General features: G+C 46.7%; 1 protein-coding gene and 2 long non-coding RNA genes across 10 annotated transcripts in view; 2 read left to right on the top strand and 1 right to left on the bottom strand.

The window, feature by feature from the left end:
- Window positions 1–10,000, top strand: part of meis2a (Meis homeobox 2a) — a 148,606-nt gene that overhangs the window by 78,377 nt on the left and 60,229 nt on the right. The window lies entirely within an intron of this gene.
- LOC134469988 (uncharacterized) lies at window positions 3,156–5,071 on the top strand. The gene is made up of 3 exons (XR_010039105.1): window positions 3,156–3,799; window positions 4,210–4,427; window positions 4,949–5,071. It is a non-coding gene; the product is annotated as an uncharacterized LOC134469988 (long non-coding RNA).
- On the bottom strand, window positions 5,862–7,650 carry LOC134469987 (uncharacterized). The gene is made up of 3 exons (XR_010039104.1): window positions 7,011–7,650; window positions 6,496–6,617; window positions 5,862–6,217 (listed from the first exon to the last, which is right to left on the bottom strand). It is a non-coding gene; the product is annotated as an uncharacterized LOC134469987 (long non-coding RNA).

Raw genomic sequence — 10,000 nt, 5'->3', positions numbered from 1 at the left:
GGGGAGATTAATGGGCCACCGCCTCTCCACCATTGATTATCTCCACGCCATTTTTCCCTCCCTTCCTGCGCCGATATTAAAAAGTAATGAAGCCTATGGAAAAAGCAAAAAAAGAAGAAGGGGGGGGGGTGGTTGGCTTTTCACGCATCATTTTAAGTTATTTGGAGTTAAACAGAGAAGGGATCTCTCTTTAAGGCACTACTTTGAGTAGAATTAAGTAAATAAATGTAGAGCGTTGCCTCCTGAAAAATAAGGGGCCGGGGGTGTGACTGTAACAGACGTAGCGTTTGAAGCAAAAGACAACCTTCTGACACATGGAACAAGGCCTGGCAGATGTTAGCAATTCCGCCACGTTGCATTCCTAGTGTTGGAACTGCATCGTAATTGCTATAATGGACCTTGTAACCACTGACAGTAATGGAGTCAGGGGAGAGACATCCCAAAACAGCCTGAATTAGAGTGATCTGCAAATCTGCTTCAAGATGTCCGCTGTTGGGGTTTTTAAACCACAACATGGTGGAGCGAACCCCCTTATTCCCTCGGCAGTACCCACACCCCCCCTCCCAAAAAGAAACTACCGTCATTCCTCTCGAGTGTTGTCCCAAGCGTCATTTAGCTTCATCCTTCTCTTCCCCCCGCCTCTATCACACTCCATCCTTCTTTCTCTTTCATTTTTCCCTCCCTTTCTCCTGCCTTTCTTCTCTGTCTCTCTGTCTGTCTGTCTCCATGCGGCCGGTGACTAGCCCCATTGTCCTCACTCACCACCACCACACGCCGCTGCTGCGTTTGAACCAGGGGAGTGGGGGACGTCACGTCAGACCCAGACCGGGGCGAACCTGGCCTGCCTGGCCTGCCTGCCTGCCTGCCTGGGCACAGAGAGAGAGAGCCCTGACAGAGAGTTTAAAAAGTCGTCAGTGATCTGTTCACCTTGCTGGCGGCCTCGCTGAAAGGCGGGAGGGCTCAGTCAGAGAAACGACTTCCTGAGACATTACCATCAATCACCAGGCTGTTCAGACTAGGATAACCCCCCCCCCCTCAACGCTCAACCTCCCCGGCCACTGGGAGAGTTGAAAATAAAAGGGGGAGCCGGGGAATTTGGTGGAAGGCGGGAAGGGGAACGGGATGGGGATGGAGACGAGGAGGAGAGGGGATGGAGAGGGGATGGGGCATATTGCAGAGAGAAGACAGAGAACACCCAAGCCCCATCCTGGACAGGAGGAGACTGCAGATCATGCTCAGAGCAGAGGCCCCCAAAGGTCTTCAGATGGAGAGTGGGAGACATATGCCTGCTGCTAATGGCGGAGAAGTAGAGCCATTACTAGAACTCGCCTTTCGCTTCGCACGCTAAGTATCTTCACGGGAGAAAAAAACGAGAGACAGAGAGAGAGAGAGAGAGAAAGAGAGAGAGAGAGGAGAGAAAGAGAGAAAGAAGGTGTGCATAGCTCAGCTGGTCAAAGTCTACCCTCTTTTAGCTCAACTGCTTCATTAATTATTGCACAGGGCGTGCGCAACACAGTAGGGTATGGATATTGAGAAAATGCAATTGCAATAGAGAGAGAGAGAGAGAGCGAGAGAGAGGGAGGAAAGAGAGGAAGAGAGAAGGGAGGAAGAAGAAAAAAACAACAGCTGTCTTACACCTCTCCCGTCCAGTTCATGAGAGAGAGGGAGGGGCTTAGGTTACCTCAGCAAGCGGTTGTGTTACATTCCTCTGTTGGGAAGGGGGTGCCACTGCTGGTGCTGTGTGTGTGTGTGTGTGTGTGTGTGTGTGTGTGTGTGTGTGTGTGTGTGTGTAGTGCGTGTGTGTGTGTGTGTGTGTGTGTGCGTGTGTGTGTGTGTGTGTGTGTGGAAGTGTGTGTGTGTAGTGCGTATGTGTGTGTGTGTGTGTGTGTGTGTGTGTGTGGGGGGGGGGGGGTATGTGCTGGCTCAACGAGTTGTTGAAAAGAACACAGACGCTTGTCAACAGCCCCAGAGCCAGGGAGCCATCAGCCCTGCGCTTTAGCCCAAGAGGTTAATGACCCAACCCTGCACTCACAGCCTGCTGGAGTCCACTAACCACGGGCTCTGATCTGCTCTCTCTATCTCCCTCTCTCCCTCTCTCCCTCTCTCCCTCTCTCTCTCTGTGTCCTGTGTGTTTGTGTGTGTGTGTGTGTGTGTGTGTGTGTGTGTGTGTGTGTGTGTGTGTGTGTGTGTGTGTGTGTGTGTGTGTCCTGTGTGTGTGCGTGTGCGCGTGTGTGTGTGCGTGTGTGTGTGTGTGTGTGTGCGTGTGTGTGTGTGTGTGTGTGTGTGCGTGTGTGCGTGTGTGTGTGTGTGTGTGTGTGTGTGTGTGTGTGTGTGTGTGTGTGTGTGTGTGTGTGTGTGTGTGTGTGTCTGCAAGAGCATAGGGGAGCATGTGGCCTCTTGTTTATGGCAGAGGTCAATCAAGAAAAAAGGAAGGGAAGGGAAAATCTCAAAGACGGATGGTTGGTCCCTTTCTGCGCTCCCCCCATTCAGTTTTCTTAGTCACGGCCCGAAGACAAGAATGAAAGGTTTCCAATGTAAAGAAGATTACTGCTGCGCTAGGAGAGATGGGGCAAAACAGTGAGAGAGGGAGAGAGAGAGAGAGGGAGAGGGAGAGAGAGGAAGTGAGAGAGAGAAAGAGAGAGAGAGAGGGGTGAGGTGGGGTGTGCAGACCATCATGAAAAACGCACCGGTAGATTTAAGACTGAAATGTTCATCAACTTTACGAGGGGGCACAGTGGAGAAACCAAGCATTAATTTAGAGGTTTTTATGGACTGAGAGTGACTGTGATACAGTATGTCAGTGGAAGTGGAGAAGCCCTGTGGAAGAGGATTCTGCCAGCGGAGCAGAGTGAAGTTTAGCGGAGTGGAGTTTAGCGGAGTGGAGTGGAGTATAGAGACACACAACGTTCAAAACTCAATCTCGTTCCCCAGAGCCCTCTTCCCTGGATGCCCCCGCCTGATTGCCGCTAACACGCGTTGCTGATTTGGTTATGCGGGGAGCAGGGGACGTCCGTGGCTTCCAGGCTTATGGTTTTTTTTTTTTACACATTTCATTAGTTAGAAAAACTGTTGCCATGACAAAACAAAAAAAAAAGGTTGGGCACGTTTCTGACTCTGCCTGCCCTCCCCTTAAAGGAATAGGTCGGTATTTTGCATTTGGGACCTTAATTATGGTGTATCATACACTGAGCTACCCACCTGTGTCACTTTTGTTTGATTTGAAGCCTTCCGTGAGATTTTGGGTTTGGGCGATATCCACAAACCACCATACAACGGGAGTCAGCGGGGCACAGACTTTAAATCCGTCGTACACGCATAAACAGTATTTTCTTATTTTGTTTAGGGTCATACAATTACGTTTCCGCCTCATTTCAATATTTAAATCTCCCGGGTTCAGTGAACGAATTAAAAATCTGTATTGACTGAGGTGTGCCACGTCATCTTTCTGCGACGCTCATTCTGACAGCCAGCCAGCTCTGCTCCGGCAGTCGGCAACATGATAAAGTAACAAGAAGCAAACGTTGAAGCTCTCGGTTTTTAACAGTTCTTCGGCTAGAACTTTGCTATGGGTTGAATGTGCGCATATACTGGATGCTGAAACTAAACGACAAGCTTTATGAAACCGTGGCATTTTGCGTTGAGATGGAAAAGGAACGCGCCACACTCTCCTGGATACGAGGCTACGTGTGTGCGGCTTTTGCGCCAAAGGTCTTTCTACCAGCAAACAAAATAGCAGGACAGAAGTGACAGCGTCAGAAACAAAACATTGCTGTTCCGATTGCTGATGGAGACAACAGAGGTAAGGACATATTATGTATCTTGAGTTTTTGAATGGCTAGTTCTAATCTTGGTGTCGCCTCAAACTAGCTCTCTTCTCGGTGCCTTCATATGGCTGTTCATGCTACCAGCTACAGATAGTCAAATGAATCAAAGCTACGTTTGGTCTCAAACAAAATTGTACACGGAAAATAGTAGTCCTTCAGTAGGCAAGACAATCACAACATATGATAAGCCTGTCAAAGCCCTGCACCAAATCATGGAGTAGGTCGACTGTGGTTTTCACTTTTACTGCTAGTAAAACTGACGGCACGTAATTCGACTGTCTAGCCAATAACTGGTAGGCCTACATTGCTTGATCTTCAGGTCATACTAGTTGTAGGTTTTACAGTGATACTGGTGTATTGACACACTTCTTTTTTTATTATTTAGAAAGACAGGAGAAGGTCAAGACTCAAGAGCTGGACTTTCCATGACGTCCTCACTCAACCCCTGTGAATAGCAGCCCACCGTTGACCAGCCATCAGTATCTACTGTGCAGTCATTTCCTGACCCGGTTTCTCACTAGCCCTTCGCAGACGAACACTACCACCTGAAGACGGTCGTCTGGATAATACTTCGGTTTGGCACCGGCATGGTCTACCACAAAGGTAAACACATCAGGCCTACCACTCCACTGCATTTGTTTTAGAAGTCTAAACAACACACCAGGGTGTATTCCATAGGCGAGTTATCACGAACACATTTTATGTGTAAAAACTGAAATGTTGTTGCAACACATGGGATATGTGTGGCTCAGGGGAAAAAACAGTTATGAGCCACGTTTGTAGTATTTCCCATACAGTACACCATTCATACTAATTATAATATTAGTTACTAATACTAATATAATATTAATTATAATTACTTTCGTGTCGATATTTTTCAAAGGGTTTTTCCATCCAGTATTACTCTGGCAAAATGCCCATTGCTTTCCTGTCTAATATTATTAAAAAAAGTCCAGTGGCCTTCAACTAACACCTTTTGACTTATCACGGTGTATCTGGAGAGCAGACAATCTTCTTTATGAGTTTCACATTCTGTTACTACTGTGCACTCATGTGATTGGCCTTTACCATTCCTGTTCAATGGCCATACATAATACATTACAATTGTCATTTCTATTTTCCAGATAGACGCCAGACCTTCTGAAAGGACCTAATGGACTGAGTGCTGGAAAGGAGACAACCCCTCTATAGAATAAACTGAGTGTAACAAACACTCCACCACGAAAACTCTCCACTCCAGTCCCAAGAACAGACATGATGTTTTAGTGTCATGACGGAGCAATCATTTCGGAAGGTCCTAAACCCTATTTATCTAAAATACTTTCTGATGTTTGATAGTGACATCTTGGTTACCCAATAAGACATTTCTTACATTATTACAAGATTCTTCACTTCTTCCTACATTGTTAATGACTGAATGATTACAATTATGATGTACACATTGTTATTGGTCACACCTGCTGACATTAAAGTCCCAGTACAATCTTCTCTCTTTTCCTTTATGTAAAGAAGGTAAAGTAATGACACTTGAGGCAGTAATGACAAATGGATAAATGGGTAAAATTTATTTTCAATGGCCATCAAATTATATTGATGACCTAAGTTCAAGAGAGTCCTTGTGCACAAGCCCTCAGCAATGCAGGTGCTGATGTGAGGCAGGAGAAGGTGAACAATGAACAAAATTCAAAAGACATTTCACACTGCTTATTGTTCTTTTTCTTCCTTCATTTTTCTGAGCTAACAACGCATTTTGCCCTGTGTGTCAAAATAAAGTAAGAAAAAGAATGGTAAGCAGTGTGCGGTGTCTTTTGAATTATGTAGATAATCTCTTCCTGTGAGTCCAAGATATTGTGCAGGTGGAAGTTGAGAAAGTGTCCCTATGATTGTTACAATGGAATGATGCATGAAATTAATTTACAAATGTTATCAAAAGACATGGAATATTACATTTTCATTTCATTGCATTTTTAAAAAAAATGCATTGCACTTAGCTGACGCTTTCATTTACTAAAAGTGGTATTGGTTACAGTCCCTGGAACAATGTGGGGTTAGGTGCCTTGCTCAAGGGCACTTCAGCCATGGATGGAGATGTAGGGAGAGGTCAGGAGGGATTCGAACCAGCTACATTTGGTCCAATAAGGGGTCCCCCACAATGCACCTAAGATGTGTAATGTCAAATTATGTGTAGTATTACCAACTAGATTTATAACTTCATTGTAATTACTCAATATAACACAAGATGATAAGTCAATGTAGAGACTCTGACTCCATCCAGCATATGGTATGGTGGGAGATGGATGAGGGTCATGATGCACCTTGGATGACCCTTCTGTACTGTAACCTGGCCGCAGACGTTCAGCTCCCAGGGCGCTGGGCGCTGTGTACAGCATTTCCTACAAGACAGATGATCACAATACAGCAAGTAAGAGGTAGGGACACTTCAGTCAATGACGGGGGTTTTTTTTGGGGGGGGGGCTGGTACAACCACAGCTTATGTTCATAAATAATTGGATAATCCACTGACATGAAACACAACAGAACAAATAATAATCTATACAATCGTCGCACTAGCTGTGAAGTTACTACTAACGTCACTGACTGACCCCAATATCGACAAAGCTGTCTGGGCATAGTAAATCAAACAGAATTTACAAATTCCTCGGCGACTTACTCAATTGAAAGCTGTGTGTTCCTGTGAGTTTTGGCTATAATCTCCGATTCAACTTCGAAGAATGTTGATACCAGCTCGATTCGTCATGGCGAGAATATCCTCCAGAGTTACTTGGCACCTTCCTAAATAAATAAAGAAGTGCGTCATTACATCAGATCAGTATCACACTGTAAAACCTCCAAGTGATATGACATGAGAATCAATGTAGCCTACCATTTCCCAGTAGGCTAGACAGCTGAATGTTTTTACTAAAGTAAAAGTCAACTGTACTTATAAGTATACCCCATGATTTGGTGCAGGGCTTATCATATGATTGTGATTGTCTTGCCTACTGAAGGAATACTATTCGTATTTTCCGTGTACAATTTTGTTTGAGACCAAACGTAGCTTTGATTCATTTGACCATCTGTAGCTGGTAGCATGAACAGCCATACGAAGGCACCGAGAAGAGAGCTAGTTTGAGGCGACACCAAGATTAGCCATTCAAAAACTCTAGATACATAATATGTCCTTACCTCTGTTGTCTCCATCAGCAATCGGAACAGCATTGTTTTCTTTCTGACGCTGTCACTTCTGTCCTGCTATTTTGTTTTGCTGGTAGAAAGACCTTTGGCGCAAAAGCCGCACACACGTAGCCTCGTATCCAGGAGAGTGTGGCGCGTTCCTTTTCCATCTCAACGCAAAATGCCACGGTTTCATAAAGCTTGTCGTTTAGTTTCAGCATCCAGTATATGCGCACATTCAATCCATAGCAAAGTTCTAGCCGAAGAACTGTTAAAAACCGAGAGCTTCAACGTTTGCTTCTTGTTACTTTATCATGTTGCCGACTGCCGGAGCAGAGCTGGCTGGCTGTCAGAATGAGCGTCGCAGAAAGATGACGTGGCACACCTCAGTCAATACAGATTTTTAATTCGTTCACTGAACCCGGGAGATTTAAATATTGAAATGAGGCGGAAACGTAATTGTATGACCCTAAACAAAATAAGAAAATACTGTTTATGCGTGTACGACGGATTTAAAGTCTGTGCCCCGCTGACTCCCGTTGTATGGTGGTTTGTGGATATCGCCCAAACCCAAAATCTCACGGAAGGCTTCAAATCAAACAAAAGTGACACAGGTGGGTAGCTCAGTGTATGATACACCATAATTAAGGTCCCAAATGCAAAATACCGACCTATTCCTTTAACTGCACTCCCCTCTACTCTGCAACTCTACTACCCTGCTCTACACCACTGTTTCCCAACCTTTTTTATCCTGCGTACCCCCTAAGCAATTTTGTCATATGATGAGTACCCCTCTCACTCATGCTCTATATCTGTTCCTCTATCCCAATGTGACTACACTCCATATATTTGTTATTATTACATTTTTCTAAGTACCCCCTGAGGTTTGTTCGCGTACCCCTAGTGGTCCACGTACCCCTGGTTGGGAAACACTGCTCTACACTACTCACTCCACTCAGCCCTCACATCATCTACCCAGGCCTGTCGACAAGACGGGGAAAAAAGGGCCAGATGTCCTGGGCCCAGGGAGAGAGAGAGTACCCAAATTGGTTCCCCATTACATTGTATGTACAGTATTTCGAAGGGGGGGGCGGCTCTTTCAGATGACTTTGTCCCGGGCCCGGTCAAAGCTGTCAGCTGCCCTGCATCTACCCACCAGCTCAGCTCAACCCAACACCCCCCCACACACACACACACACACACACACACACACACACACACACACACACACACAGCTCTCCTCTAATAAGCAAGTAAGCTGAGCTAGCTGATGGTCATCCTCCCATGGGCCTGCTGGGCCGCTGCCAACTTCCTGCCTGCTTTGTCAGTGGATAAAGCCAGTAACAAACGAGGAGCCTATAGTCAGCCCGGGCCAACGGGGTCAGGGGTCGGCGAGCCTTAGGGGCAGGATTGGGCAGAAGAGCACCGAAGGGAGCGCGGAGGAGAGGAGGAGGTCGCTGGAATGCACTTAAGGAAGGGCCGCGCGGGTTGCCTTGGCCTAAAAAACCCTCCTCGCTATTACTCCCCCCATCCTCTCGCCTCTGCTGTTTGCACCTCTCGGAGCCATTTGAAGTCTCCTCGCATCTTGTCTCTGGAACATCAAGTATCTTGACTTGTCGGTGTCCCTGGGGCGGCTGTCAGTTCACACAACGCCAGGCTGCGTGGTTTTGCTTCGTGAGTGACAGGGGGATCGTGATACGGCTCGCTGGAGATAATAGCGCTTTGCGGAAGACGTGAGCCGCACAAAGACAGAGTGTCATTTCCAAAAAAGAATACAGATGCGGCAGGTATGAGGCGACGAGGGATGACGAGGTTTCGGGTGCCTTGTAGTCTGTCGTCATGGCGCAACGTTGCAACGTTGCAACGTTGCATGTGCATCTTGAATAAACATCTCGTTTTAGCAATTTCAGCGATTTCACCTCTTGTTTTCTTGGCACGGAGCCTCCCCTCCTTTCTTTTCTCACATGATTGGAAGTTTCCCGTGGCGCGAGCATGGGTTCGGGTTTTCTTTAGCCGTGCACTTTGGTCTCCTACTGCAACATTGTTTAGTCCTCGGAGGGAGCTGGCTAAATGGTCTACATGGTTGACTTGTACATTTTTAGCATCATTAACCCACAGGAAGTGGCCCCTGCAGCTGTTTAGGGGCTTAGCCACTCTACACCCGGGCGCTAATGGCTAAATTTCCAAGTTGTTTTTCGCTCTGATTTTTTGACCTTAAAGAAATCCATCTCTGGCGAATTTGTTGTTATAATGTGAACCACTCTTGACATTATAGCCTTGCCCCGGGCCTTCTTTGTTTGTCCTCTTGCAGTCGTGGCTCTGGGAAGAAGAGAAAAGAGAAAGAGAGAGAGAGAGAGAGAGAGAGAGAGGGAAGGAGGGAGGCCCTATTTATGTTTGCTAGAACTCCTTCTCATTAGCTTAGCACTTAAAGGAATCAAGAGTGCCGTCGAGAGGCACTTCTCTGGGCCTTAGCCGAGCCCGGCACAACAAATGTCTTTTTCTTCATAAATTAACCTGTGCCAAGACTTTGGGACAGATCAGGACATAATCTCTACTACAGCCTCGGCAGGTTAGAGGCCTTCAAGTGAAGCGTTATCCGCCCGTGACAATGAAAACGGCGTCCTGGGAATGGGTCTTGGTCTTTGGTCTTTTTTTTTCACAAAACACAGAGACATAGAGAGGCCGAGTCAAGTGCCTGTGCCGTCTGTGTGTTGGGCGACACTGTTGTTTCTGGCATTGTTGGCATCCTGCACGAGGGGGGATTCCAGTCTAGTCCCACTCCATTCAATGGCATGTAATAGCTTCCCCCTCTTTTTTCCCCTCTCCTCTCCTCTCTTCTCCTCTCCTCTCTTCTGCTCTCCTCTGCTCTCCTCTCCTCTCCATCGACACAGACAAAATATATTAAAGTGTGGCACAGAGAAGTTTGAGCCCCCAGGGGTGAAAGTGTGTGTGCGGGGAGCAGTGACGAGTGGCAAAGGGGGGGGTTGGCTGGCTGGTGAGGC

Source organism: Engraulis encrasicolus, chromosome 19 (genome assembly GCF_034702125.1).
Source record: "Engraulis encrasicolus isolate BLACKSEA-1 chromosome 19, IST_EnEncr_1.0, whole genome shotgun sequence".
Lineage (NCBI taxonomy): Eukaryota > Metazoa > Chordata > Actinopteri > Clupeiformes > Engraulidae > Engraulis > Engraulis encrasicolus.
The sequence above is the reverse complement of the archived record's forward strand: the minus strand, read 5'-3'. Positions and strand labels throughout refer to the sequence as shown.